A 13295-nucleotide genomic window follows, 5' to 3' on the forward strand; every position below is an offset into this window, starting at 1 on the left:
AAAAGGCAAACTGGGATTTAAGGAGACGTGGCAACTTCAAGTAACAGCGCTTGCCATTTAAAGCACCTCCTTAACGCTCTTTCTGGCACCGGAAGTGTGATTATGGATAACATTTCACTCTCTGGGTCATTTAGATTTCAGATTATGCACCATGATCCCTAAAACTTCCAAGTAGGACCTTCCAACCCCTGCATGAACTCTCATTTATTTAATCAGAGCTGCAAATCAGCAGCAAAAGAGGCATCTGTATAAAATTTTAATTCCACAAAGAGGTAATTCGCACATACTGGAAATTAGATTTAGCACTTCACAGCAATTAAATCCTCCCTGAACTCCTGGGAAGAAAGAGGATGGAAGGAAGAGGGAGGGAGGGAGGGAAGAAAGAAAAGAAAAGAAGAAAAGAAAAGGAAAGAAAAGAAAAGAAAAAAGAAAAGAAAAAGAAAAAAGAGAACATGACTATATCACGAATTCCTTGGGTCTTAAATGGATTTTGAAACTGGTTGCCAGGAGACGTGAAGGAACCAAGGTTTCCTATTACTGCTTTCTGTGCCCTGCGTCTGGGGAACACCAGCCAATGGCGATATGATTCTGCACACTATGTGGTGTGGGTTTATTAGGAGAGTCTGGGGTTTCAGTGGCACCGGGCGTGAAGGCCTCTGCCCCAGCGGCACCGAGGGTCACGCCCAGGGCAGTACGTTTGCGTTTGGGTGAGTATCATAGTCTCCCAGTGGCCTTTGGATCAGAGCTCTCAACTTCCAGCCTGTTACTCAAGGGCACCGAGAAACCAACCTGTGGAAAGGAAGAGCCCCCAAACTAGACAGCAGAACCAGAAAAACCAGCATTACTGCCCATGCTGGTGTTCAAAGCACCCCTTAAAGTTTTTCAATGAGCAGAAATTAGGATTTTTTTTAATTGAGGTATAATTAATACATAACATTATATTAGTCTTGTAATATGTATTATGTTGTATAATTTATATACAACATGATTCCATATTTTTATATAATGGAAAATGGTCACCACAATAGTCTAACTTTCATCACCATGCATAGTTGCAAAAATGTTTTCTTGTAATGAGAACTTTTAAGATCTCTTTGCATCTTTCAAATATGCAATGCAGTCTTAACTATAGTCAACATGCTATACATTACCTCCCCGGGACTTATTTATTTTATAGAAATTAGGATTTTTATTTTTTTTTAATGTTTATTTACTCTTGAGAGATGGCATGAGCGGGGGAGGGACAGAGAAAGAGGGAGACACAGAATCTGAAGCAGGCTCCAGGCTCCAAGCTGTCAGCACAGAGCCTAATGGGGGGTTCAAACCCATGAACCACTAGATCATGACCTGAGCCGAAGTCAGATACAACTGAATGAACCACCCAGGCACCCCCTTGAAATTAGGATTTTTGAAGAAAAATCTTTAATTGAAAATATGCACATCATAGGAAACCCCATCAAGTAATTTAAGTATATGAATTGTAATATTACAAGTTTACTTTCCATCAAATTAAAATTTTTCCAAATAGCTGGAAGTCTGTGTGAATATCTTGACTATCATGAAGTTCTCCAATCTTAGGACTAGAAAAGATTTTAGAAGTCACACAGCCTGACACCTTTCATTCATTAAGGCCAAAGAATAGAAAATACATACGTAAATATATCTTCATCCCTGAGATTGAATTAGAAATAAGCATTACCACCTATTATACCATCTAAAAAAGGTTTGGAAACAAAGCTAATTTTCATTAAATAATAACATTCTTTGTATAAAAACTTTATTTTATATGTGGCTAAGTTTTGAGGATATACAGCACACTAAGATAATTATTCATAGGTTATAATAGAATTTTTTGCAGCATTATAATCATAAAAGTGAATCAAACCAAGAAGAGAGGGGAAAAGAAAACAAATAGAAATAACTCATCCCTCAGACTCAGTTTTTAAATACTGTTCCTTTTAATTCTGTAAAACACTGATGGGGGGTGGGGGGAGGAAGATTGCTAACCTTTTCACTTAGTACATTATGGCTACAATTGCTGAATGAAAACAAAAGAAAGTTACAGGGAAGTCCTGGAAAATAAAAGAAAATTACCCAAATGAAAGACAATGTTAGCTCTAAACGTGATTATTACAGAAACTAATAGACTTTTTATAGGATTTAGAAATGTTTTCATCCATATCCACAAACTATATTTTTTTAACTTTAAAACAAAGTGGCCAGTTTTCTATATTCAATTGTTTGGTTGCCAGCTCTTTGAAATGGAAGCAGTGTCTATATGTTAATTCCTCTACCACCAGGAAAGACAGCGTTATCTAAAGAACCTCAACATGTAATTCTTTGAAATGTGTTAGAAATGCTATAAGGAAATTTTCTCCACCAGTTTTAATTGTCTGTATGATCTTCTCCCTCACAATCCCCATGGCAATCTCTAAAGCAAGAGCCCTTCCAGATTTTCGCAGAGAACATCTCCCTTGTGAAGCCAGCCCTGAGGTCACATTAAAGAATATTCCTGTGAAGGCTTCAGCCCACAAAGAAAATACCTTCTGGGGACAGAATTGTTGAAAACACACTTCCCCCTAGAGGCAGAAAAGATGAAAGAATATTACACACAATTCACAACATTTCTGTAATTTAATGAGTATTGTATTGAGGTTTTATTTTTAACATATATTTGATGTTTTAGAGGGAACCATTCAAGACATGGGAGGGAAATCGGTGAATGCCAAAAAATTAAATTAAAACTTTGCCTCTGGGTTTTAGCTTTCTTTAGCAGGGACCCTATTCATTGACCCTTTTTCTTCTATTATACAAATCTAGGATTTTTTCCAGCACTATAAATAATAGCAATTACATATTTTTTCTATTTAAATTTATGATTCAATTTCATCAGAAACTGCAGTGAAAGGTGGCCTTGAGGGATTCTTTTGAAAACACAGCTCTAACAGATTTTCTTCCTTATGCTCAGATTTGTTTCTAAATTATTGTCAGGTTTCCATTAACTACAGGTTTCCATTAACTACATTCTGTTTTCACTTCTTTGAAGATGTCCTGAGACAAAGTGACGTTAGAAAGACTTCTGAAAAACATACAACTGGTCTGATTTAACCTGAGTACTGACATGTTTCCTAGGATTTGCAAGCCACATGAAGAATTCTCCTATCATTGATTTAGAGGTAAGTTATTTAATGTAGAGTATCTCATTCACAAAAAACAGTGTATATGCCTCAGCTTCATGCATACCAATACTGACTATATTCTGTTGGTATAATTACTTGTACATTGCATTGAATTATTCCAGAAAGGATTTTTGAAAGCACATAAAAATATAAAGTGGAAATTTGGAAAAATGTCCTTAGGGCAAAATCCACAGCCATTGGGTCCTACTCTCTTGGATTGTGCTATTCCTTTAAGCCTTTACTAACAGCCACAAACCTCAGCAACATCCACCTCTCCCCTCTGAGCTTCCACCGTGCTCCTCAGGGTTATGAGCACACTCAGTTTTACTTCCATTTCCAGGGAAGCACATCAGGGCTGGGATCCAGGCTTCAGAGTGGCGTCCTGGGAAGCCAGCACATGCGTAGAACCCTCACAGCACGTCAGTAGGCTATCACCTCACCTCCTTGGCCAGTTTCCCCACTTGCCTCAATTTTCTTGCTTCTAAAATGGAGAAAATAATATTGTTCTGGTGTTGGGGTCCCTGGGTGGCTCATTCCATTAACCGTTGGACTCTTGATTTCAGCTCAGGTCGTGATCTCAAGATAGTGAGATCGAGCCCCACCTCAGGCTCTGTGCTGACAGTGCAGAGCCTGCTTGGGAGTCTCTCACGCCCTTTCTCTCTGTCCCTCCCCCCCCAAAATAAATAAATAAACATTTATATATATATATATATATATATATATATATATATATATATATATATTAAAAAATAAATAATGGGGCGCCTGGGTGGCTCAGTCGGTTAAGCATCCGACTTCAGCTCAGGTCACAATCTCACGGTCTGTGAGTTCGAGCCCCACGTAGGGCTCTGGGCTGATGGCTCAGAGCCTGGAGCCTGCTTCCGATTCTGTGTCTCCCTCTCTCTCTGCCCCTCCCCCATTCATGCTCTGTCTCTCTCTGTCTCAAAAATAAATAAAGGTTAAAAAAAATTTTTTAATAAAATAAATAAATAATAAAATAAAATAAATATATATATATTATATATATTGTTGTAGTATATATACTGTAAGTATATATGTATTTATATATATTTATAAACATTATATTTTTATATATAAACAATATATCTATAGGTAGATAGATAGAGTTGTAGGAGTAAGGATCAGAAAAAAATAGATGCAGTCCTTTGTATGCAGGAGGAAATTAATAAATGGCAGCTCTCATTATTAAATTCCTTTCAATGCCTGGTAAAAAGTACTACACCAAGTAAGTGTTCAATAAATGTTTATGGAATGAAGGAATTAATTCAAAACCCCAAATGGTGTGGCTTATGTGTAACTTGCTTAGAACTATCTATTGCCTCATCACAACAGACCTCACTTAATAATGTTTATTTGGTGACAGTGGCTTCCCTAGGGGGAAACGCTTTTGGCAATCACTGTGATATTGGCCCTGGATGTCCAACCTCAGATATTTCCTGGTAAGCTTGAGACAAGAGCTAGTTCAATATGCTTCCTTCTGCACAGTGGAGCAAAGAGAGCAGGCACTGATGTTTGCCACCCACAGCTGCCCTTAACATCTAAAAGCCTCCAGAAATCCAGGCTGCCTCCAACCTCAGAGAACTAACAGGAACAAGGGAGACAGGGATACATCACAGAGTGATTTCTTTAAAAAGAGAAAAAAATAGAAGCAGCTGCTCAAAGGGGCAGGACTTTGAGGATGGGGAAGCAATAGAAAGATTATATGGAAGTACAAAGAGGATTGTGCTGCAAGGAACGTATTTATAGATTGTGTACATTATAATAAATAATGAGAAAAGAATAGAATGGTATCCTAATGTACTAAAAACCCAGGTAATAAAAGTATCAGGCCCAGGGCTTAATGCTCTTGTCCAATTCAGCAAACCCTTCAAAATCCCTATAGTGTATCAAGGATAATGGTGTTCTATAGCTTAAACCTATCATATCAGACAGTCATTTGTTTTATTTGGGGATATGATTTGACCCAAGTTATACTTAAATCTATGCACTAGCAATCACATTATAATGGCCGAATATGCTATGTTTAGGAGAAACGTTATAAGGACAAAATTATATCAAATTCAAAAACATAAATACAATTTTCCTGGTGTTATTACATTACAGTATCGAACAGTTTGTACTCTAAATTAACAAACATTAACTTATTAGAATATAAACTGCATAAGGGCTGCGATTTTTTTCTTTAATCCTGCACCATTGATAAATCCAAAGAATACAAATTTCCCATAAAACAGAATTTAGAAGAGAAATAGTAAAGTAATGAAAGGAAAAAAGAGATAATTCAAAGAGAAATTCGCTCATAGATACAAACTCACATATATATAAACTTCTAAATTCATAATTTTCAGAACATTCAGATATGACCATATTGGATTTCTGAGTATACAAATAATCTTATAAGCTAAAAATCCTAAATATCAATTTTAAGAGGTCTCAACACACTGATACACCAGCATCTCATCACTCGTGTTCAATTCTTGATTATTTTCTTGCCAGTGAGAAAAATTCAGTACCCTAAAAGAAATCAGCTCCTTATCTTTTGTAATGCTATGAACTGGAATTTAAGGTCGATGAGGAACATTTCTGTCACACTAATGTGCAATGCCGTGAGATGCAATTTTTTATTTCTTTCCAGCAAGTACATTCCACTAGGTATTAAATCTTGGATAGCTGATACATAAGACTAAAATAGAATAGAATGCCATGAGGAAAACATCAGGAAAATTCTTGACATTTGCCCTCTCATACTTTTGGTGATCATGTTGTGACATCAAATTTCGCCCTGACACTAGTGGAGAAAATTGTTTCTTCAAGCTGACATTGTTACTTTTCAATTGTTGACAACTCCTCTGGCATTAAATGTTCTTCTTTCCTCTTCATCCATCCTACAAAAATATTCTCTTGTCAGCCCATATTCTCTTTTTCCTTTACTAACTGCCTGGGGGAAATAGTAAAGATTATTTTAAACAGAATCCATTGCGTTGCAGACTCTTGGAAGTCTCAAAGTATGACATGGAGAAGACTTTCTACGTGGGCCACTTTCTCATATTCAAGTGTATATTACATGTATGAATTGTCTCAAATTGCAAATCATTCATGTTGTAATAAATCATTATGGGGTTTTTTAAACCTCAGGTACAAATTTTTTAATTAATCACAACCTCAATTCCTGGCACATTCAATCTGGCACATATCGATCTGAAAGTTTCTTAATTTCTCTCCTTCATTGCTCTCTTCACATTCCTTTTACTCCATGGGATCATCTTTCTGTGTTTAATATATGCCATTGATACATCTATATTCTTGAAAAAGAGTGTTTCTCATGCATGCATGTGTTATTCCAAAATAGAAATTGTATTGTCCTATTTCTCATTTTCACAGAGAATGACATGGATAGATCTTAACTATTAGGTGAAAATTTTACATCCTTAATTTGTTTTGTTTAATTTTGTTTAATTTTTAAAACTGGTGATCTCTTTTTTTCCTAACTTTATTGAGGAATAATTCACAAACATAAGTGTACTTATTTACATTGTACAACGCCATGATGAGATAAACATATATATTGTGGAATAGTTACCAAGGTCAAGGTAATTAGTACATACATCACCTCATACAGTTAACTCTTTTTGTGTGTTTGGTGAGAATGCTTAAAATCCACTCTCAGCAAGTACTCAAGTATACAGTACTCTATTATTTTTTTTAAGTTTATTTATTTTGAAAGAGAGAGATATATGGTTTACAAATATTTTCTCCCCTTCCATAGGCTGCCTTTTCAATTTCCTGATGGTTTCTTCGGCTATATAGAAGTTCTTTAGTTTAATGTGCCCCACTTGTTTCTTTCAGCTTTTGTCACCTATGCTTTTGGTGTCTTATCCAAGGAATCATTACCAAGACCAATGTCAAAGAGCTTCTTCCCTGATTTTGTCTATAATTTTTATGATTTCAGGTCTTACATGTAAGTCTTTAATTCAGTTCAACTTAATTTTTTGTGAGTGGTGTAAGATACAGGTTCAATTTCATTCCTTCGCATGTAGATATGCAGTTTTCCCAATATCATATTAAAGAGAGTACCCTTTCCCCATTGTGCATTCTTGTTGCCCTTGTCAAAGATTAGTTGACTATATATGCGTGGGTCTTCTGGGCTCTCAGCTCTGACCACTGGTTTGTGTGCCTGTTCTTATACCAAAACCATACTGTTTTGACTATAGTTTTGTAATATAGTTTGAAATCAGGAAGTGTGATACTTCAGCTTTGTTCTTCTTTCTCAGTATTGTTTTGGCTACTTGGGGTCTTTTAGGGTTCCATAAACAGTTTAGGATAGTATTTGTTCTTTGAAAAATTCCATTGGAATTTTTTTTTAATTTTTTTTTTAATGTTTATTTATTTTTGAGACATAGAGAGACAGAGCATATACGGGGGAGGGTCAGAGAGAGAGGGAGACACAGAATCGGAAGCAGGCTCCAGGCTCTGAGCTGTCAGCACAGAGCCCGACGCGGGGCTCGAACTCACGGACCGCGAGATCATGACCTGAGCCGAAGTCGGACGCTTAACCGACTGAGCCTCCCAGGCGCCCCTCCATTGGAATTTTAATACGGATGGCATTGAATCTGTAGATTGCTTTCAGTAGTGTGAACATTTTAACAATATTCATATAATCCAAGTGCATGGGGTATCTTTTCCATTTATTTGTGTCTTCTTCAATTTGTCTTATAGTTTTCAGTGCACAGGTCTTTCACTTGCCTGGTTAACTTTATTCCCAAGTATTTTATTGTTCTTTATGCCACCATAAATGGGATTCCTTTCTTTCTCTTTCAGCTACTTCATTGTTACCATATAGATACCTATAACTGATTTTTATATGTTGATTACATATCCTGCAACTTTACTGAATTCATTTGTTAGTTCTAATAGTTTTTTAGTGGAGTTCTCAGGGTTTTCTTTATATAGGATCATCTGATCTGCAAAAGAGATACTATTACTTCTTCCTTTCCAATTTAGATGTCTTTCATTTCTTTTCCTTGCCTAATTTCCATGGCTAGGACTTCCAATATTATGGTAAATAGAAGTGGTGAGAGTGGACATCCTTTTACCTTTCCTAATCTTAAAGGAAAGGCTTTTCACTTTGCACCATTGAGTATAATATTAGTTGTGGGTTTGTCATGTAATAGCCCTTATTATGTCAGTGCAGTGACAGCTCCAGCCATGGGGAAGAAGCATAGCAGTGGGGACCAGTGGGGAGTCTGGGCAGCTCCATCAGATGGTTTCTGTATTGGTGAGGACTGCAGGTGTCCTCAATAGCAAAGGCTGCAAGGGCAGTGAGGCTTACTAGGGTTCTGCTCTCTTTTTCCTCCATGGGGTAAAATCCCTCCAAGGGGATCCTTCTTGGAGCTGAGTTGTTTTGGACAGGGGGAGGGGATGACACAGGTAAAATGTTTCCTACTCTTTTCTATGCAGCCATCCTCGGTTTCTTAGCTCTGCAGAGTTCTGCTGCTCCTTCATTGTAGTCCAGAGCTTCCCCAGAGCTGTTTTCACCAGTTTGTAGTTGTTTACTTCCTGGGATTTTTGTTTGTTTTTGCGGGGGAGATGAGTGCCAAGATCTTCCAACCAGCCATGGTGCTGAACTACATTATTACTTTTGAATGTTGCATAGTATTCCACAATATTTCACTTGTTCATCCTCCTAGCTTTCAACTAGTGTTAATTCTCTGCTGCCAGAAACTGCTCTGATGAAGATGGTCATCTGTGTCCCCTAGAAAGTTTCCCTAGGGCATTTGTTGCTGGGTCAGAGGTGTATGTGTTTGTATTTATTATGGCCAGATTACTCTGCAATATGGCAGCATCAGTTTACGTCCCCACAAGCTCTACACGAGGGTTTCCTTTAGGAACGTCTTTAGAGCAAAACTTCCTAATGCCTGTTTAGTGTGTCTTCATTACCAAAAAAGAGGGCTGAACCAGTTTCCTCAGACCCTACATAACGGCAGAGTCTTTCTTCTAGATGAAAAGAGAATTTGAACAAATCCTAAACCTGACTTTTAATTGTCTGAATTAGATCACCTACCTCTTCCTGTCCAAACACCATGGCCAAAGCAATCACATGTGAGAACTGAATAACTGACAGCCCCAAGTAAAACCCCAGAATTGTTACCAAAAGAGGGAGAAAGGATGTTGAATGACGAGAACAAGTGCTTACTAGAGCATATGTTCCTGAAACCACAGCCTTGTGGTTAGCAGGTATGACCCATCCACAACCCTAGCCCAAGCCACAACATCTCTGAGCAATATCCAAGATGGCTCAGGTTTCTTTCTGCATAAAAGACCACCTCAAAACTTAATGGCTTAAAACGGCACCCATTTATTTACTCATGATCCTGTACGTGAGCTCAACCGGGTGGTTCTTCTGGTATTTTGTCTAGAATTACTCACGTGACTATAATCATCTGGCAGCTTATCTGGGGCTGGAAGATCCAAGAGGGCCTCACTCACATGCCTGGAGATCAACTGGGGCTGCCAGCTGGAATGTCTCCATTCTTATCCATGCAGCCTCTCTGACAAGATGGCCTGCATTTCTTACACAGAGCTGATAAAAGTAGGCAAGCCTCAGTGCAAGAGCACATATCAGGTCTCTGGCTTGACATTTGTTGATGTCTCACTGACCAAAGTGTGTCACATGGCCAAATCCAAAATCAACGTGGAAAGGCATCACATAGGGGGTAAGTACCAGATCCATGCTTTATTGGGAGCCATTAAAATTACAGTCTACTATCCTAGAGGACAGTTCCACAACATATTACACTAAACTTGTGTTTTCCTGAGAGTCACCTAGAAAGAGGTGGGACTCACTGGCCAAAAACTGAAACCAAGAAAGACAAACCTAGAGAAATATTTGGCTCTTCTGGGGTGAGCCAGCCCAGGAGATTGAGGAAATGCTGACATAATGGGTTCTAAGACAACACCCCTACATAGAGACTGGGGAGAAGTTCAAAGTACAAAAGAGACAGTGTGACTTCGAGCTTTGTAGCGCAAGGACATCTTCTGAACAGAGATTCTCAGCCATAGAAGCAATGTGTGGTAGAGAGGGTTAATTGTCCACCCAATACCCATTCTTCCCTTTGTGCTTATTAGCATAACCCCATTTTATTCAAGGCAACGATCTTCTCTAATGAAAAACTATATTGATCAGCCTCCCTCGAAACTAAGTATGGCAGTGTGAAACTAAATATGGCCAATCACACTCTGGAAAACAGTATGGAGTTTCCTCAAAAAGATAAAAATAGAACTACCCTACTATCCAGCAGTTGCACTATTAAGTATTCACCCAAAGGATACAAAAATACTGATTTGGAGGGATACATGAACCCCAATGTTTATAGCAGCATTATCTACAATAGCCAAATTATGGAAAGAGCCCAAATGCCCATCAACTGATGAATGGATTAAGAAGATGTGGTACATATAATGGAATATTACTCAGCCATCAAAAAGAATGAACTCTTGCCATTTGCAACAATGTGGATGGAGCTAGAGAGCATTATGTTAAGTGATATAAGTCAGTCAGAGAAAGACAAATACCATATCATTTCACTCATATGTGGAATTTAAGTAACAAAACATATGAACATAGGGGAAAGAAAAAAGACACAAACCAGAAAACAGACTTTTTTTTTAATGTTTTTATTTATTTTTGAGACAGAGAGAGACAGAGCATGATCAGGGGAGGGGCAGAGAGAGAGAGGGAGACACAGAATCTGAAGCAGGCTCCAGGCTCTGAGCTGTCAGGACAGAGCCAGACGCGGGGCTCGAACTCATGGACTGTGAGATCATGACCTGAGCTGAAGTTGGACGCTTAACTGACTGAGCCACCCAGGCTCCCCAAAAACAGACTTTTAACTACAGAGAGCAAACTGAGAGTTACTGGAGGGGAGGTGGACAGATGGATGGACTAAATGGGTAATGAATATTAAGGAAGGCACTTGTGATGAGCCCTGAGTGTTTTATTACATGGTGGATGAATCACTAAATTCTACACCTGAAACTAAGATTACATTGTAGGTTAATAAACTGTAATTTAAATAAAAACTTGAGTGGGGCGCCTGGGTGGCGCAGTCGGTTAAGCGTCCGACTTCAGCCAGGTCATGATCTCGCGGTCCGTGAGTTCGAGCCCCGCGTCAGGCTCTGGGCTGATGGCTCAGAGCCTGGAGCCTGTTTCCGATTCTGTGTCTCCCTCTCTCTCTGCCCCTCCCCCGTTCATGCTCTGTCTCTCTCTGTCCCAAAATAAATAAATAAACGTTGAAAAAAAAAATTAAAAAAAAAAAAAGAAATATTTTTAAAAAATAAATTAAATAAATAAATAAATAAATAAATAAATAAATAAAAACTTGAGGAGCGCCTGGGTGGCTGTTGGTTGAGCATCTGAATTTGCCTAGGGTCATGATCTCACAGTTCGTGAGTTCGAGCCACACGTTGGGCTCACTGCTGTCAGTGCAGAACCGGCTTCCAATCCTCTGTCGCCATGTCTCTATACCCTTCCCCCATTCATGGTCTCTCTCTGTCTCTCGCTCTCTCTCTCTCTCTCAAAAAATAAATAATCATTTTTTAAAGATAAAATCAAAAACCCAAAAGGATAGAAAATAATAAAATAATAATAAATATGACTAATCAAATGTAAGTGGAAATTAATTGTTGGGTAAAATTTCCAGGAAGACTCTTAAAGGGGGGGCATACTGAGCTCCTTGGTCTTTTCCCTTCTTCCTCCCTGGAATATGTACATGATGGCTGGAGTTCCAGCAGTAATATTAGACTGTGAAATGACCTTGGGAATGGAGTCCTGGTGCCAACGATGGTGGAGTAGAAAAATCAGTATCTGCACTCGCTTTGGCAGCACATATACTAAAATTTGAATGATACAAAGAAGATTAGTGTGGTCCCTGCACAAGGATGACACACAAATTTGTGAGCATTCCACATTTTTAGGTGATGTGGATTAAGGAGTACACTTGTGATGAGCACCGGGTGATTAAAATAAAAGATTAAAAAAAAAAGATTTTAACAATGGTGGCTAGATATATGTCAATAAATGTTTAGGAGTGCCTGGGTGGCTCAGTTGGTTGGGTGTCCGACTTCGGCCCAGGTCATGATCTCCCGGTTCGTGGGTTAGAGCCCCACATTGGGCTCTGTGCTGACAGCAGAGCCTGGAGCCTGCTTTGAATTCTGTGTCTCCCTCTCTTTCTGCCCCTTCCCTACTCACACTCTGTCTCTCTCTGTCTCTCAAAAATAAATAGACATTGAAAAAAATTTTTTTAATAAAATAAATGTTTATAGTGATGACTGAAAAAAGAAAAGAAAAATCAATATCTGAGTCCCCAGTGACAGACTGGTAGGCTTCTTTTACAAGAATGAACAAACGATATTATTAAGCCAGTCTTTGTTTGAGTTTTTGGCCAATACATCTGAACTTAATCCTAACTAGTACTACTCAAGGTAAATTGAGTAATTTATATTTTGTAAATTGGGCTATTTGTGGCTTCTTGAAATTTGGTGTTTATTTTCATTTTATTCTGTTTTACAGAAAGTCTTTAGAAGTTCTGTTCTTGTTCCAGTTGTACCCAGGAGCACAAGGCAAGAGAATTTTGCCCAGAAAGAGACTGTGTACAGGTGGGTAGTGGTAATAACAAAATGAGAAGACACATAAAGGTCATAATTAGAACTACAAATTGGCTTCCCTTCACCACTTTTACACATTGATAAACTTAAACAGTAGAGGTTCTGAATTACTAAGAGAAGAGAATTATTCTTCATACATCCTAGAGAGCCATCAGATAAACCTTGAACATTCTTTAAAAGATAGAAAATATTTGGACACAGAAAAGAGAAGACAATGGACATTCCAAACAAGGGTAGTCTCATAAGCATGAACTCTGAGTCAGTGACAGTGTTCTGGATGGACTCAGAGGAATGGACTTGTTAGGGTGAAGGGTTCATCTGGAAAAATCATAGGACTGTGGTTTGGAAAAAGAATAGAGAAAGGTTTTTTTTTGTTTTTTTTTTTTTGTTTGTTTGTTTTTTTTAAATTTTTTTTCAACGTTTATTTATTTT

General features: G+C 38.1%; 1 non-coding gene across 1 annotated transcript; it reads left to right on the forward strand.

Moving 5' to 3' along the window:
* Nucleotides 1-12065: 12065 nt before the first annotated feature.
* On the forward strand, nt 12066-12171 carry LOC123581634. The gene has a single exon (XR_006703877.1). It is a non-coding gene; the product is annotated as a U6 spliceosomal RNA (small nuclear RNA).
* The last annotated feature ends 1124 nt before the right edge of the window (nt 12172-13295 follow it).

Source organism: Leopardus geoffroyi, chromosome A1 (assembly GCF_018350155.1).
Source record: "Leopardus geoffroyi isolate Oge1 chromosome A1, O.geoffroyi_Oge1_pat1.0, whole genome shotgun sequence".
In the NCBI taxonomy this organism is placed as follows: domain Eukaryota; kingdom Metazoa; phylum Chordata; class Mammalia; order Carnivora; family Felidae; genus Leopardus; species Leopardus geoffroyi.